Here is a 19,213-nt window from a genome sequence, read left to right on the forward strand (position 1 = left end):
GAGCTCAGATCTCTCCATGACATTCATGCTCGTACATCTAACTGCCTGCTTGACTCCACTTAAATGTTGAATACTCATTCAATACTGATGTCTTTCCTTCTCCCAAAACCAAAACCAATCAACCAAACACAAAAACTTGCTGCTTCCATGTTGTTCCAATTACTGCAATTTGTATTTGCTCAGGCCAAAAGCTTTCATGTTATCATTGACCTCTCCATTCTAAAACACCTTGCATCCAATCCAAGAGCAAATCTAATTTGAAATATATTTTGAATTAGACCAGTTTTCAATCACTTCATTGTTTATCCCTTCCCACGGCACCATCATTTTTAGGTTTTTTTTTCTTCTTCAGTAGTTTTCTAATATGTTCCCTGCTTTCATTTCTGTCCCCATGCCCATCCAGTCTGTCCTCCACATTTAATGAGCCTTTCTTCTTTGTTACATAAATCATGTTCCTCCCTCAGGATCTTTGCCACTGCTTTGCTTTCAGCCTAGAATTGCTGTGCCTCAGTTACCTATACAAATTCTTCTTGTCACCCTATAAAAAACACTGCACCTCTCATCACTTCATGTCCTTGATCTTCTTTATTCTCATGCTCAGCACTTTTCATCACCGGACATATATTTTTACATTACTTTTTATCTATTCCCATGTGGTCATAGGGATTATGAAGACTGAAACTTAGTTTTGTTCTCTTTGCTATTCCCAGCACCTCAAACAGGGCAGGGCATACCAGTGGCTGCTTTGTAAACCACAACTGAGTATGGTATTGTGGCTGCAGCTTGGAAAAAGTACGAGAAAAATAGGTAACAAGGTGGAAAGTTTAAGCAGGAACAATGAGAGCCATGATATGACTTGAAACAGAGAAGTGGCATGATTGTCTTAGAGTTCTAAACAATTACTTTTAGGGAAAAAAATAAATTTTCTGGGGAGCAAGGATGAAGAAAATTTATGAGCCTATTGGAACAGCTTAGTTCAAAGATTATTTTGAACTGGATTAATATATCAACATTTGATTCTGGATTTTGCAACTAAGTAGGTAATAGTGGCACACACTGAAAACAACTTTTGGACATGATACATCCATAGAACTTCTATGTATCTGAAAAAAAATAATGAGGAATGTGTATATTGATGTCAATTGATCACTGAGATAAGTGCTTTTTTATTAAAAAGCAAAATATTCTCAATACTGTAACTACTATATGCCATTTGTATAATAAAACAGAGGAAAGGACATAAATGGATTATCTTGGATATATATACTATATTTCCAAAATTCTATTTTTAAAAAACCTGATGAAATTTTTTGCCTCTATTCAATGAAATATCTGGGGAATATTGGGAGCAAGACTTTCTATGGTATACTATTGAGAAACTTTCAAATGTTGAAACCTGAAAATTTTTATCTATGTAAAAGATAAGTATATAAAATTAAAATGTAAAAATTATAAACCTGAGAAAAACAGTTAAAAGTGCTTGGCATGGGTAGAGGCATGTTTTTACTATTTACTTGCAGTTTAATTTAGAGAAGTGATTTTGAATGTTGGAGACAATATATGGCTATATATCCTAGTTTGAGATGGAGGGGAAGATCACACCTCTATTTTTCAAAGTGTATACATATTTTTATTACAAAGTATAATATTTTCGGGGTGCCTGGGTAGCTCAGTCGTTAAGCGTCTGCCTTCGGCTCAGGTCATGATCCCAGGGTCCTGGGATCGAGCCCCTCATTGGGCTCCCTGCTCAGAAGGAAGCCTGCTCTCCCTCTCCCGCTCCCCCTGCTTGTGTTCCCTCTCTCGCTGTTTCTTTCTGTCAGATAAATGAATAAAAAAATCTTCAAAAAAAAAAGTATAATATTTTTAATTGCTATACTTCTACTGAGTGTCTTGTCAGTTATTGATGTAAAAGTGTTATGCTCGTAGGTAAAGAACATTGTAGTAGGTAGTCTTATAAATTTGAAGAGATAAAATATAAATCAATTTTAAAGGGAAGTCAACATTAATGAAATTTTCATAAATTATATAATCTAGTGATCATTAACATAGTTTGTTGCTGAACAATATCCATAACCAAAGTGAGCATTAGAATCTGCTTCTCCTATGAATAATTTATTCTATGAATAATTTAGTAATTATTGTTAACTAATAAACATTAAGTAATTATGTCAGCACATAAGCAAATTTACACACAATATTGAACAAACCTAGTGGCTTCATACAGCATAGTTTAAGTTATTGTTTCTGAGTTCAAGAAACTTCATTTTCACTTAGACTACATCATTTACTGAAAGAGTGTGTTTGCCATTTGACACGTGGTAAAAAAAAAGAAAAAAAGAAAAAGGAAGTGAAACTATTTTAGTCATACAGTGGTTGTGAGACTTATTTTTGATAACATATATAAAATGTTTTAAAACAATGAAATATTATTTATGCTTACATGTTGAACTTTATTTTAAAAGTTTGGTTTAAAAAAATTAAAATAAAGCACAGTACATCTATAGCCAAAATTTTCTTCATACAAAAAGGATAAATTGGTACTATAAAATATTGAAATATAAGAAAAATCTCATATTTTGCTACCTTTGATTTAATTTCCAAAATAGGTAGTTAAGTAATGGAAAGGTTTTAGTATGGTTAAAAGAGAAAAAAAAAAACCAATGTATTTAATAGTTAAAACATTTTTTAAAAAAATAAAAATTCTACTAATAGAGATGCAGAGGAAAAGTTTTTTTGTGGACAATTGGTTATTGGTAGTCAAATATGAGTTGGCATTCAGATGTGCTGGGTAATTAAAACACTTCATAAGCCAGTTGTACATAATTATATTGCATGAATATATTAAGATTTTTTTTATATTTCTAGTAGAACATGGTTTTGATTGATTTAATCCTCACAATATTGTGGGTGTATAAGTCTAGTTGGAAATAGTCTTTGGCCTGCTCATACAGCAGCAGATGCACTATTTGCATAAGTAGGATGTTATATGTGGGCTTGTATTTTTGGCTGCATCTAGATTTATGACACCAATTCATTTTTTGCACAGATGGGAGAAAACCTGGCAATGTGAAAAGAAGAGTTAATTGATTTCCCTTTTAATAAAAATTGTTACAATTACTCTGATTTATACTTTCATATAGGTGAGTCTGACCATTCATGGGTATATATGAAACAGTAAATTTTCAGTCATTCTATGATTGTAACTATGAATGAACTTGAGGCTGATGCAGACAAATAGGAAGCACTATTAGTCATATTAACAAATAAATGTAATTATTCTAATCTGGAGGTGAAAGGGCCATTTACAACACTGAATTGAAAACAAAATAAATGGCTTATATTTACAGAAAAAATATATTCTTTGTTTACATAAAATGTTAGATTATTAAATAAATGGCCATTTTTTTACAGAAAAAAATTAATACTAAGCTATACAATATACCATTTTATTCTTTGGAAATCTTTCTTATTCTAAAATACTCGACTTTGCATAATATATTTAAAATACCTAGTGATTGCATATTGAATTTTCCTGTTGTTTGAGACACTACTGACAAGAAATAGATACTATTTTAAAGACTTTTTTAAAATTTTAAAAATTAAAATAAATAAATGATTTAAGTTGAAGTCAGTATAAATTATAGCATCATACTTTATAACTTTAATAAAATGTTTCTTCCAAATAGTATAAAATTTTTTTGTTTTAAGGGTACCTTAAAAGAGAAAAAAAATTTTGGAAAGGAAATTTCTCATTTCGAACAGACTGTATAATTGATCTTATGTTTTTTTCACTACATAAATGTATATACATATATTTATGTATATTTTATGCATATATATTTATGTATGTATACATATATTTATGTAAATTATATGTACTATAAGTAAATATACATTATATGTATGTTTATATGTATATATCTATACAGTCTGTATGTATATATTTGCTTATGTCTTATGATATACAAGATAAAATTAACTTTCTCTTCCTCAAAGAGTTTAGACTCTAGTGACAGATAATATTTGGGTGAGTGTGGTGGTACAACAGATGAATTGAACTACACTTTCTAGAAACAGAAACAAGAGAATGCTGTCTAGTCACATAACTGTCACAAATAAGAGCAAAGAAAAGAAAACACCATCAACAAAAGAAAATTTATAAGCAACATTTTGTTGTTATTAATAAAGCATTAGGGGAAACAACTAAGCTTGAGATATAGATGGGTGCCATTTTTTTTGTGTATAAAGAAAAAGACCTTGAACTTTATCTTGTGAGCCTGTAATTATTTTAGCGAAGAGATTAAATGATAACACTTGTTCTTTAAAAAGATTATTCTGGTAGCTAGGTGGGAAATAAATTTAACAAGTTAAGACTAGAAGCTGGGATACCAGATGGAGAATGTTGCCATTTATTAGGACAAATGTTATGGAGCTTGAACAAATCAAGTAGTAATGAAGGTAGAGAAATGGGATACTATAAGAAGTAGTTATGAATGTACATTAAAAATGTGGGGCACCTGGGTTGGCTAAGCAGCAGACTCTTGGTTTTAGCATAGGTGGTAAAATTGAGCCTGGTGCGCGGCTCTATGCTGAGCATGGAGCCTGCTTGGGATTCTCTTTCTTCTGCTGCTCCCCACTCATGCTTTCTCTCTTTCTTTCTCTCTCTCTTTAAAAAAAAAAAGTTTGTCACTCATCTCTTTTAAAAAAAAATAAAATATCAATCTCTAAATTTCTTTAGCATTTCAAAATATATAATATAACTAAAGTGAAATTACGGGTGCCTGGGTGCTCAGTAAGTTAAGCATCTGCCTTCAGGTTAGGTCATGATTTCAGGGTCCTGGAATTGAGCCCTGCATTGGGCTCCCCGCTCAGCGGGGTGTTTGTTTCTCCCTCTCCCTCTGTTGCCCCCCCCCACTCCCACTCTCTATCTCTCTCAAATAAAGAAATAAAATCTTTAAAAAAATAAAACAAATAAAATTAATGATAATTTTTAAATAGAGATAAAAAGATATACTCACATTAGATACAAATAGATGATAGATATAGATATAGATTAGATAGATGAATATAGATGATAGATAGATAGATATAGAAAGATAGATATAGATAGATGACAGGTAGATGATAGATACACAAAGAGAACACAATGTTAATACTAGTGAAAATAGAGGAACTGCAATGTGAACTTGGCCATGTTTGGGGTTAAGCTGAAGAATATTCTATTCAGAGTTATTTCTGAAGGATAAACAGAACTCCATTTTTAGTTTAGTTTATTTTTAGATTTTGTAATGTCTGAGGACTTTTAAAAATATATATACTAAATTTTAAGTAACTGGCTGGGAAGAGAACTGACTGACCTGCTTTCTAACAAACCAGAAATCTCACTGAGGTTTTTAACTTTGTATGAGGAGCAAAATTTAGGTGCAGATAGAAAACTGGGAGTTCATGGTCTGTTAAATGCTATCTAAAGTGTTTGCAACTACACACAACATATGAACTTCCACTATCCCAATACTAATTATGTTTTATTATTTTTATGACGATTTAAATAAGACATGTTTTTCTATATGTACATGTCTATACACAGTTAAAAATATGCAATTCTGAGGAATAATAATGTCTCCGTGGAATAACATAACAGAAAGAGGATCTTTATTTGTCATTGCCTGGCAAGAAATACAACAAAGATAATATCTCTAATGATAGAGATCTAAATGCTAACTTTGAAACTGAAGGATTTGAAATGTTATCTCACAGCTTGCATGGGTTCCCTTGCAGCAAGCAGCTCCTGGCTGAGAGCTTATGCTAAGGATATAATAGGAAAACATGTTTGTGACCTTGCGGGCTTTAGCGTAAACGTCAGAGCACAGAGTCGGGAATGCCCGGCTTGCCCAGCAGCCAGGGACCCCAACTCGCTCAGGGTGGAATGTTGCCCTCAGATAACGAGCAGCCAGGAACGCGTGGTCTGCTAAAGGGCAGAACGCTGCCGGAACCGAAACTTGATTACTCTTAACAATAGACCGCGGGGTCCATAGAAACATGTTTAAGAATCGGCCTCACTTGCTGAACGTTACATCCTCTAATCCCGTGACCTTCCCCGTGATGTACTACTATTCACTAGGATGTAATACGGATCATCCCCTTGATTGTCTTTGATTGTTTATTGCCAATAAATACGTGAGGTTGCAGCTGTTCGGGGTGATCACACTTTTGGTGGTGGCACCCCTGGCGGTTGTCCCCTGCACTCACACTCTCTTTCACAAGCTAACCTGTTTGTGCCTCGTCCTTCTCCCAAATCATGCCGCGGCTCTGCGGGCAGTGTCACGGCATTCCCTACTTTCCATCTCCCCCAAAAACAACACAATGAAAGCCAAATGTTCACCGATGGGTTATACCAAAGGGAAGGATCCCCAAAATCACGAGATCTAGAGTTCATAATGGGAAGACTGGGGTATCTGTCCAACCTCCCTCCAAAGAGAAAGATTCCTCATTAAACAAATGTTCTCTGATGGACAGGGAGAAAGTACTGCTAGTTTTATTACCCTGGAATGTAAGCAAATATTTCCAAGGATGGGAAGAAGAGGATTTTACATTTCCAAATCATTCTGTGGCTGTCTATCTTGAAAATATCTTAGAGATACTATTTCTATTTAGATACACTATCTCTAATTTCTAATGCTGTCTGTTATGCAAGCATTCTTTCAGTACCTTTTGCTCAGATGGTCTAAACTATGCAGACGCATAGCATCCAAGAACTGTTTTCTAATACAGAGTCTAATATTTTATTTACTAATAATTATTATAGCATATTCCAAATATTTAGATATTATCAGGAACACCCATGAATATATTCCTCTACTTTATTTAATTTTAATATTTTGCCAGATTTGACTTACACATTTTATTCACTGTGGTAAATAGAATAACGGCCACTTCAAAGATGTCCATGTTCTAATTTGTGACACCTATGAATATGTTACCTTACGTGGCAAAGGGGCTTTGAAAATGTGATGAAGTTAAAGATCTCGACATGCAGACATTATCCTGGATAATCAGAGTGGACCTAATCCAATGAGTCCTAATAAGAGATTGGTAGAAGGGTCAGAGTCAGAGAGTGATTGAGAGATGCTACACTTCCGGCTTTGAAGTTCAAAAAAGAGGCCATGAACCAAGAAATTCAGGTAGTTTCTAGATGCTGAAAAATGGGGAATGGATTTTCCCCTCCAGCCTCCAGAAGGAGTGAAGCCCTGCTGACACCTTCATTTTAGTCCAGTGAAATTCATTTAAGATTTCTGACTTCCCTTCTGGGATCCCCTGACTACTTAATTTCTTTTTAATTTGCATATATTAAGGTTCACTCTTTGTGCTATAAAATTCTATGGATTTTGAAAAATACTTAATGTCCTTTACTCATTATTATGTATCAAACACAATACTTTTATTGTCCTAAAAAATTCTATCTTACATATTCACCTCTTCCCACCTCAACCCCAGCACAATATTTACTAGCTCTATATGTTTGCCTTTTCAGAAATGTCATACAATTGGATTCATTGTGGTATCTAATTTTTCAGACTAACTTCTTTTGACTTAGCAATATGAAGAAAAATAAAATAATATTCACAGGTTAATTGTCAAGGTATATAAGATTAGTATTAGTAGTTATGCATTTGTGTTGACATAAATGTGTCATACTTAAATATCTAGTTTTTCTAAATGGTTTTCCAGATTGTTATAGTGGAAGGTAAATAAAAATAAACTTAAGCCATACCATTTGAACATTTTTCTTAGTAAAGGTTGGCAATAGATGATATTATCTAAATGAGAACATAAAAAGTGATGCAATTTATATCAGCATGAGTTAATTTTAAGATCTATTTTGAAACCCATCTAAACCATCTGGGGAGAAATTCCTTCAGGGAAAATAAAGAACACTTTGCATTATGATTCTATTTGCCACCATTAGCAGACATTGCAGGCTTGTTAATCACATCTGTTCTTCAACATATCTGGCCGTATGTTTATGCAGATGAAACATTAACACTCATTGATTGCACAATTCCATTAATCTCCACCATCCTACCCACAAATAAAATATTCTCCAGTGATACATTCTTTCAAATACTTTAACTTCTATATTGACTAAATTTTATCCTTTGATTTATCCCAATCCTGACCTCTCTTGTACTCTGAAGATTCATTCTGTGGTGACCAAAAGAAAATAAACCATGTATCCTCATGTTCTTTACAGGATCTCCCTCAAATTTCTTGCCTTAGCAGAAATTTCCTCTTTCCCAAGAATATCCATTTATTGTAGTACTTATCTTCTAACTCCCCATGGCCTTTGTTCAAACTCTCATGTTGTCTGTATTTGGAATTAAAACCTTCACCCTCAGCTGTCTTTTTGCAATCTCCTAGTCAGTCACTGTATTTTACTGAGTTCTTGGTTCTAGCCTCAATGTCTTCCTATCTACTCCTCTCTCGCTTTCTCCTTCTCTCTTTCTTTCTCCCTCTTTGTCTCTTTGTCTGTCTCTTTCTCTCCACCCATACACACACACCATAAAAAGTCATCCTTTTCGTATGGGTATGTTATACATTTAAAATTCAGAGGCACCAGGGTGGCTCAGTCACTTAAGTGTCTTCCTTTGGCTCAGATCATGATTCTGGAGTCCTGGGACCCAGCCCTGCATGGAGCCCTATGTCTGGCTCCCTGCTCAATGGGGAGTCTGCTTCTCCCTCTGCCCCCGCACTCCTGTCTCCTGCTTGCTCTCTCTCTCTCAAATAAATATTTCAAAAAGAAATAAAATCCAATATTATTTTCTCAAGGAATGCACATTTTAGCATCAGAAAAGTACAAGCAACAGACTATGCTTACAGGAAAATGAATGAATAGAAAATATCTTGTATTCTGTCATTGTTCTCTAAAGTAATCTTTTATTACCACACTTTCTTTAGCACATAACTTTTAGTGACTCAAAATGGAAATCTTGAGAGGTAATTCAAGAACATTCATTCAGTTACAAACCATGTAAGAGTGATTACACTGTTCCAAGTAGTTTCTGAGGATGGAAGAATAAAAAGATACTGCTTTTGTTTGAATAGATTTAGTCTACTGGAGAAGTAGACATTCAAATGAAGAATTAAAATACAGTGTGATTTTTGTTATATTGAGTATATATGAATGTAGTATGAGTGTTCAAGGAAGGATTTACTGATCCACCACGTAGTTTTGATAGTTAGAGGAAAACTTGTAAAGACTGTGATGTAACTGTGTATTTTCCCTCACTAAAGACAACCAGAAACACACCTGTAAAAATGATAATAATAATATTACTTGCAGCAATAGAGATCACACTGCATGAGGAACTATAAGGTAATTCAATGAGAGAGAGTAAAGAGGGGTTTATTATAGAATCTGGACTTGTGTTAGATGACTTGGGGGAAAGAATGGCTACCACTTATCTGATAGAACTGCCAGATACTGGGCTAAGTTTTTTTTCTCCTTTTTTAGTTATCAGTTACATTTATTTTTTAACTTTTTTTATTCTCTTCTTTTTTAATGGTGTTTCTTTATTCTTTCATTAAATACTTATGAGTGACTATGTGGGTAAGTCCCCATGATTGTATGTAAATTTAGCCTGAGAGATATGCTTTATTTTTTAATTTTTGTTTATTTGTTTATTATGCTTTCTGATCCCCTTCACCCATTTCTTTGAATTTTTTAAACATAAGTTTATTGAAGTCTTGTGCACATGGATCACTTTTGACTACACTTTCTGACACAGAAGGGGGTTCTTTGAAGAGTGATCCAGGTGATGTGTCTCCGGATCTAACTCAACAAGAAACAATAGATTGGAGATTACAGGATTTATTTTCTTTCTTGTATTTATTTTTTTTGGGGGGGGGGGAGTAGACTTAACTGTATTTCATCATGGAGAGAAACTTCATAATATGCCCACATCGATGAATGTTACATGATCACATAACCTGATCTATGGATGTATATGCCAATAAGCTATTTGCAATATTTAAATGCACCCTAAGTACCTCCTTTTATTTGCATTCCATTGCTTACACTTGCTCCTTTGTCTCCTCAAAATGTGTGTAACTCATCCCAGCTAAATCAGATAATCTTCTCCCAAATCTTGGGACTGAAAGGTGGACATGTTTTGAGGAGGGAAATAGTGCAGCATTAATCACCATTAGGAAATAATTCAGCATTAATTACTTCCCTAATCAAGATTCGCTTCTGTCTTTAGTGTGGAAAGGTAAAAGGAGCTTTTAGGCAAAAGTCCACTAGTTCGCTCCTTTTGCTGCAACTGGAGAAACACAAAGATATTCCTATCCTTCAAGTATTCTTGCTTAATCTCACCTATCTTGCTGTCTAAGAAACACCAGAGGATGAGCGAATGACTGCAATGGACCCAATTAGAATTCACTTCAAATCACTGGCAGGAAATTTAGGGCACAATCTCCGAACCAGTCCGAAGCCGCGTCTGCATGTCTCCTGACTGAGACTGGACGGTTTGCCTGGCTGCAGCGTTCAGCCCAGCCTCAGCAGAGGTCCATCTACATTAGGCCAATTTGTACCTGTTTTATTTCAGCTTTCGATGTCTGCCCCCGTTATGTCAAACAAATTTCACTAACTGCCACAGATTCATTTTTTTTTCCTTTTAGTCTGATAAGATACATGTATCTCACATACACAGTATCTGGGTCTTCTCAGAAATGTAAAAATCTAGTATTATTTACTGAACCTATACAAAGAGAATGCGGTTTTGAGCTACCAGTATTTCTTTGAGCCACTACTATTTCTTTAAAAACATATTTGATTATATATTTCTTTGAAAAAGTACCCCCCAAAATGCATATATATATATATATATATATACATACTTCCACAGAAAATTTAATCTAGGGAAGCCTGGGTGGCTCAGTTGGTTAAGTGTCTATTTTCGGCTCAGGTCATGATCCCGGGGTCCTGGGATCGAGTCCCACATGAGGCTCCCTGCTCAGTGGGAAGTCTGCTTTTCCCTCTCCCTCTGCTGCTCCCCCTGCTTGTGCTCTGTCAAATAAATAACCAAAATCTTAAAAAAAAGAAAATTTCATCAAAATTCTAGGGTTCATGGAAACTTTAATCTCATATATGGAACCCTCATATATGGGACCCCCATAGAACCATGGATCCCATTTTAAGAGGTACCACTGTCTCTCATTCTCCTGCCCACTGTTACTTACAGTAATAGATTTTCTAGACTTTCTTGGTGTTGCTTCATTATTACTTGGAATTTGGCATATGAATTGCAATCACCATGCATCTTGTCATACGCTGATTCTAGAAAAATGGTCCAGTCCTACACAGAAATGTCCTTTGAGGCCGAATCTGGAAAACTCCCACATACAAGGCAGCAACCCTCTCCATCTGACCTTGATTTTTCTTGTAGAATTTGTATGATAGACACTTCTCACATTTAAAAAAAAAAATGATGGTTAGTGTTTTAAAATCCTGAATTCTTTTAAGTTGTTAAACAGAACATGACCTAAACTTTAAGTCACAGCTGGAAAAGCTGAGCAGTAGTATTGTATTTCAGGATTGGCATCTATTATCCTCAATACCCAAAAAGAAAAATAATTTCTTATGTGAAAGTTTAATTAAAACTAATTTCCAGATTGCCACTTCATAAAACTTATTTCGACGTGTTTAATTTAGTGAACTTACAGAGTGCTGCATCAATTTGGTGCTCTGAAGAGCACATAAAACTTTGAAAAGGTTATCCTTCCATGAATTACAACTCCAGCTTTAGCAATGTCTCCCTGATTGTTTGTTTGGTGTTTTTTTAGTACTACTGCAGTATTTATGTTTTAAATGAATTTGCTCCTGTTCATTTACCACAATATTGCAATACTCTAATATTCCTGATTTAGATGGGATGAATGAGAGAAGTTGGAAAGAAAAGAAGGAGGGAAGGGAAGAAGGACAGAAGGAAGGAAGGGGGGAAGGAGGGAAGGAAGGAAGGTAGGGGAGGGAAGAAGAAAATAAAAATGTTCCTGGTTTAGGATTATAGGACTACAAGAATGATGTAATTTAGCCCATGGCTGTGTGCTCTAATTTAGAATACAATCCTGAACATATTTCCTAAAATCTAATCCATTTGAAGTCCTGACCAGCACAGTTCAGTACATGAGTATATTTAAGAAGCTGCATTTAACAGCCTCACAACAACAACAACAAAGAAATGATCCTTTCATAGAGTGTTATATGGGATCTACTTCCTAATCTCAGAATCTTCTCCCTAATTCCCCACACATTCCTTTCTCTTGAACCTCCCCTTGCCAATGCTCCAAACTGCCTATTCACCCTCAGTCCACTTAGCATCTACTTTCTTCTTTCTTCTCTCCCAGCTCTTTGTAGATCGACTTTGCCCATTTACAGATTCTGTACAATAAATATCTAGGGATTAATTTAGGAAGGGCATATTTTTTATGGAGTGGCGGAGAGGGTATTTCTACATAATTTTGCTCATTGAATCATTCATATTATCTCAATATAGAGCAGTAGCTAAAAGTGCAGTCTTTTGTGTCCAGTACACTTGAAATTGAGGCTCATTAACTATTAAAACTTGAAAACATTATACTCTTTCAACTCTAGATATTAAAAATATGGTATTGAGCTTGTAGAGTTGTTGAAAAGGTTGAATGATATAATGCATATAGCATTGAATCCAGCGTCTAGACTAGAGTAAGCATGCAATACAAGCCACTTGGTATAATAATTAAACCCACAGTAACAGTTATTTAGGAATCTTCATGACATTCTATGAGGTAAGAACTACTACTGAAAGATGTAGTACTGCAATATTGCTTATAGAGGATTTGTTTTTCATGTACCTCTTTTCCTTTATTTAATTTTGAGCTCCAGAAAAACTTAGTAAAACTGTAATTTTAAATCTTTTTATGCCTATATTATTTAGTATATAATCAAAATATTTACCATTTTTGTATGTCTACCAGACTTTCTAAATGATTGCCATCTATTATTTCATTTTAATCTTTAAAATATCCTTATGATGTTGATGGGTGCCTGGGTGGCTCAGTTGGTTAAATGACCGGCTCTTGGTTTCAGCTCAGGTCACGATCTCAGGATGTCATGGGATCTGGCCCCTGTAGGACTCCATGCTGGGTGCAGAGTCTGCTGGAGATTCTCTCTCCCTTCCCCTCTGCCCCTCTCCCTCTACCCCTTCCCCTGCTCGTATGCACATGCTCTATCTCTCAAATAAATAAAATCTTTAAAAAAATAATAAAAAATATACTAATGATGTTGATAATATAATTATACCATTTTACAGATGATGAAAGAGAAACAGGTAAAATAAATAAGTTCCCAAACATTAAATGGCATATATAGTGGGTCTAGGATCCAAACCCAGACAGTATTATTCTAAGACATGTACATGTAAATGATTTACTAAAATACTTCTTAACCAATTGCTTCTGTTATTTATTTATTTATTTATTTATTTATTTATTTATTTATTTATTTATTTTTTAAAGATTTTATTTATTTATTTGACAGAGATAGAGACAGCCAGCGAGAGAGGGAACACAAGCAGGGGGAGCGGGAGAGGAAGAAGCAGGCTCATAGCAGAGGAGCCTGAGGTGGGGCTCGATCCCAGAACGCCGGGATCACGCCCTGAGCCGAAGGCAGATGCTTAACCGCTGTGCCACCCAGGCGCCCCTGCTTCTGTTATTTAATTTCATAAGTCATTTTTGCATTAGTGAACTGGTGTATGTGTATACGGAAGCCCTTCTACAAGATGTAGTTAGCAAATATAGTTGGGTCAGGCACAGTGCTAGGAAATCAGTACATAATAGCGAACAATTTGAAAGACACATTATTTTACAAGAGTTAAGAGTCTAGTTGGGGGCATTAGGCACTGAGACAAGCAATTGCAATAGAGTATGATTACAGGGAAACAGCACAGGGTTTTTTTGTTTTTTGTGTTTTTTTTGGTTTTTTTTTTCAGAATTATGTAAGAGGAGAGAGACTATACTAACACTTTCTGGAGAAAATTGACATTTATGCTAAGAATTAGATGATAAGATAAGAGGTAGATGAATCAATGTGAGAAAGATTAAAAAAAAAGAGTTTGAAGTAGAGAGAATAGCTATGTGAGATAAATCTCAGGCAATAAAGACCATGAAATGACCTGAACATTGAAATAAACTTAACTTGACTGGAACAAGGCAATTGATTAAGCTGATGATGAGGCAAGAGAAGGAAGGAATAGATTTGAATGTGGAAGTAGTGGAGAATGAGATAAATTTAAAATGTGCTCGTGGCAGACATTATTATATTTTGTATTATTTTATATTTTTTTAAATCATGGTAAATACACTTAACATAAAATCTGGCTCTGGAAGCTGATTGTGAGAAAAGAATGACATATGATCTCAGTCTGAAGAGGTGAGTAGATGTTTGAAAGGAAAATAAATGATGGATGTTTATTCTAGAAAGTTAATATAGTATCCACAAAGCTATATATTTTGAATGGATTCTAGAATTAGAAATTATGGTGAGAAATTCACCACAGAATATTGGGGAAGAAGTGAAAGAAATTGAGGTTGGGTTTCAGTTAGAGTTTTCGATGGGTACAATATGTGCAATCTTCAGGAAGATGATTTTTTTGTCTCTAAAAAGCAATGTAAAAAAAAAAAGGAATGTAATGGCATCTTTTTAGAATTTCATATAATGTATCTGTGCATAAGTATAATTACATACAATAACATATAAAATATATTATAAATACCATATATATTTATTGTCTGCGAGATCAGTTTTCTATCTTTATTTCTCAGAATCTAGTCAAATATACCTTGTTTTAGATAAGCTCACTATATCTCAATTTTTCCATTTGTGTGTGTGTCTGAGTGTGTGCGTGTCTGCATTTCTGTCTTTCTTACTTTCTCCCGCTTTGTCTTTCATAACGAAGATGACTGATAGCAATGGTGAATTGACAGAACATCATTAATAACACCTCCATCGACTGAATATTTCAGGTTTTCATTGTAGGTCAGGGAAAGGGTGATGTAAAGTATCATGCATGTGTGTTTATCATAGAGGCTAGGGCTTAATCATCACTATTTCCACAAGGAATCATCTTCTGAAAAAATTCTGGCCAACTATTTGCAGTGATTCCTCATCTTAAAAACAAAACAAAACACACAAAAAGCAAAGCAAAACCCGAACCTAAATCTCAAAAGACACAGGATTTTCTCTAAGAAGGAAATACAAGATCCTGTGTAGAATCCAAGTTCTGATTCAGTTAACATTTCTCCTGTTACGTCTTTTCACCACTACTATTATTTTGTTGTTTGCTATGACATAATGTCAAGGTGTGGGTTATAATTTAATGATAGTTTCAACTATAATTTCTTACATATTTATTAAGTAAAAGAAAATGAGCATTATTTTCTCATATTCACACACACACACACACACACGCACACACACACACCAGACAGAAGAGAGATCTATTTTGCTTGTTATCTGTTTATATGTTTGGATACAAAAGAATCAGCCATGAAAATAACTTACATAAAGTTATTAATACCATTAAGTCAGCCATAATATGAAAAGACTCTTACTTCCCTTCAACTTTCCATTAACTAAAGCAAATACATTATTTTCAAAGTATTACCAGTAAATTTATATTGCATAACAGTGTCAGTGAGAGAGGTTTTCTCATCAGCAAACCAAAATACACTCTCAAGTACATTCTAGTCACACAGTAGCTTTGTCAGATGTTTCACCAGGTCTGTTTCTTATAGCCCATCCTTCATCCCTCTTTATTTTTTTGACACAAACAACTTGATTGTTAATTCCATTATATAACACTCTTCAATAAAGTATATCTCTATTATAGAGCATTATTTATCAAATTATACTCATTTTATTCTAACGTATTCTCATAAACTTTTCTAATTTGCAATTATATTACTAACGAATATAGTGCATATTGAGCAGGTGTCTTAATTTGTATGCAATTTTTCCTTTCTGGAAACCTTTTCTAAAGCTTATATTTTGTTGCTGTTTGTTGTTATTCCTCTAAATGGTAAGTCCCTCTAAGCAATACTGAGGCACACAGAAGTAGAATGTCTCACTTAGGTAGTAAGTTAGTGACTCAAAAAATTTGCTATGGGTAACTATAACATCTCAAAGTGCATGATTTCTTACCTACAGCCCTCACCAAAATTAAAAATTAAAATTTTATTTTAATTTTTTGTTACCTCAAAAGACAAATTAGATTTTACTCATCTGATTATGATGATAAGATGTTATACTAAAGAAAATATTGCAAGTAAAATCAAATATGGTAAATGCAAATCTTCAGTATATCATTTACCAGCCATATAGTTTTGAAAATACATTTACCCTCTCTAAGTGTCTGTACCTTCATGACTGAAATAGGAAAAGAACATATGATACTCATAAAATCCCCAGATGTGTGCAATGATACCTGAAAGCAGAGCATTTTAGTTTGCATACACAAACTCAAAATCATTCTGGATTCATTAACGGAACTCAGTATTTTTTTCTCTTTCAAGTTTTTATTTAAGTTCCGGTTAATTAACATACAGCGTAATATTAGTTTCAAGTATAAAATGCAGTGATTCATCACTGACATACAACACCCAGTGCTCATCACAAGTGCCCTCCTTAATCCCCATCACCCATTTAACCCATTCCCCCACCCACCTCCCTCCATCAACCTTCAGTTTGTTCTCTATTGTTAAGAATCTGTTTTATGGTTTGCCTCTCTTTCCCCCACTCCATGTTTATCTGTTTTGTTTCTTAAATTTCACATATGACTAAAATCATACGTTATTTGTCTTTCTCTGTCTAACTTACTTCCCTTAGGATAATACCTGAACGGAATATTAAGCAGTTTTAAGCAGAAAAAGTATGTTGAACTCTAGGAATTTTATTTCTAGTGTTCACAGTGGAAGATTCTAGTGTTTACATTCAAAATCTCAAGACACTCTTTAAACACAATTGATTTATATTTTGCTTGATGAATATGCACCTTGAGTTCTAGAAGTGAATTTTTAAATATCTAGGCCAGTGAGTAATTTAGAATTACCTAAGAAGCTGGTTAAAATAACACTTGCTAGACTCATTGTCAGGGATTATGTGTTACTAGCACTGGAGTAGGACAGAGACATCTGAATCTGTAACAAGTTCCCCCAACAATTGTGAAGCACAGTTTGAAAACTAACACTCAATGTGAATTACCTCATCTTCCTAGATTCCATTCCTAATCCTCACATAAAGGAGATAGTATGATTCACTGACAGTCACTGATTTTCTTTTAATTTCTTAAGGATCTACAAAACCTATCTAATACAAAAAAACCTGTGACAAAATTAGAAATTTTAAAATAAAAAGAATTATTTTTTCTTCCTTTGTATTTACAACATTTTTTAACTCTAGTATAGAATTTTCAAACTAAGTGAAAAAACTTTAAGTCTTTCAGTTAACTCAAAGATTTATTTGGATTGGTTGTTTATTCAAATATGAGCCATCTGTGGAAGCTCTATGTGTTCTTGGAATCAGAAAATATTTTAAAGTTGTTTTCTTAATATGTAACGTATTACAACGTGATGAGTAGAGTCGGGAAGTATTCACCAGGCAGCCATCATTGGAGATTATTAACATGGACAGATGGGTTTTTCATTCCCTGCAGTAATGAACCTCACATTTATAAGAGCAGTAAGTAGCATTACAGCCCCTCTAGAAATTGGAGGTCTATCCAGCTATAAAAGGACTATTTATTTTCAGCCATATATAATACCAAAGTAAGTGTGAATAAAAACTTTCTGAAAATTAAAAATATTTGACAAGCAATCAATAAAATGCAATATGGGAAAAATCACATGCAACCCAGAAGAAATAACATGGTATGATGCCAAGAATAATTTCATTTTGATATATTTATTATTCACATTTATGAAGTTGTGAATATTCTATTTTAAATTTGTATTAGGAGTTAGAGAATAAAATCTAATTCATTAGATAACCAGAGGACTGAGGTACAATTATATATGTATCATATTTGCACCTATCTTATTCTAGATTGTTCTAGATTAAGTGGAAAAATACTGACACTAACATTCTGCTGTAAGCATGGACTTTGAATAAAATGTTTCTTGTCCATCAAAACAGATTTCAGGTACTAGATTTGGTATAAGAACAAAAGTACGGTCTGAGAATACGTTTGTTTTTATAGCTTGAAAATATGTCTCTATTTAATTTTTGGAACATATGGAATACTGTTATTATAACTTTTATTGTCCTTTCCACTAATTTCAACATTTGTGTTATTCTGGGTTTATTTTAATTTGATTGATTTCCTCCACATCATGAATTATATTTTCCTATTTCTTTGCACATGCAGTAATTTTTATTACATGCTAAATATCATGAAACTTACCTTGTGGGAATTTTTAAATTCCTATATTTTTGATGTTTTTTTTTCAAAATATTTTAGCATGCAGTTAAATTACAAGAACTATTTAATGTTTTGAGGTCTTGCTTTTAAAGTTTGCTTGGCAAGCCTAGTGCTAATTATTCCCCACTACTTAGGCATGAACCCTTTGACGACTCTACGCATTATCCCATTAATCATGGTTTTCCAGTCAGACTGATAGCAATAGGCCCTTGCTCAGCAGCCTACTATTTGTCATCTGAGTACATGGAGTAACATACGGCGCAGATAGGCAGTTATAAAATGTACAGCTTTATCGAGAAGAATGCAGAGTACTATTTAGAGCAGAAACATCGTTAGACAAATGCTTTAACAGCCTAACTAAATTTATAATACTCCACCCACGCCAGCTAAATAACAAAACTCAGCCCAGGTTTCCAGGTATCTTCCCACCCTCCTTAGATGTCTCCTTCAGATGTTTGTAAATTTGAAATTTCCTTGCTGGGGAAAAAAAGAAATCTTTAAATGAGAACTGAAAGCATGCTGTGATTCTGGTTCTCTCCAATGTTTTCTTTTCTCTCCCCTAAATTACACTTCTCTGAGATATTTTGAATTTTAAAAACTTTTGATATTAGCTTTTCAGCCATTTTATTTTATTGTTTTAAAGACTTTTTTTATTTATTTGAAAGAGAGTGAGTAAGAGAGAGAGCACAAGCCAGAGGGAGGGG

This window comes from Ursus maritimus, unplaced genomic scaffold (genome assembly GCF_017311325.1).
Source record: "Ursus maritimus isolate PB19 unplaced genomic scaffold, ASM1731132v1 scaffold_11, whole genome shotgun sequence".
In the NCBI taxonomy this organism is placed as follows: Eukaryota; Metazoa; Chordata; class Mammalia; order Carnivora; family Ursidae; genus Ursus; species Ursus maritimus.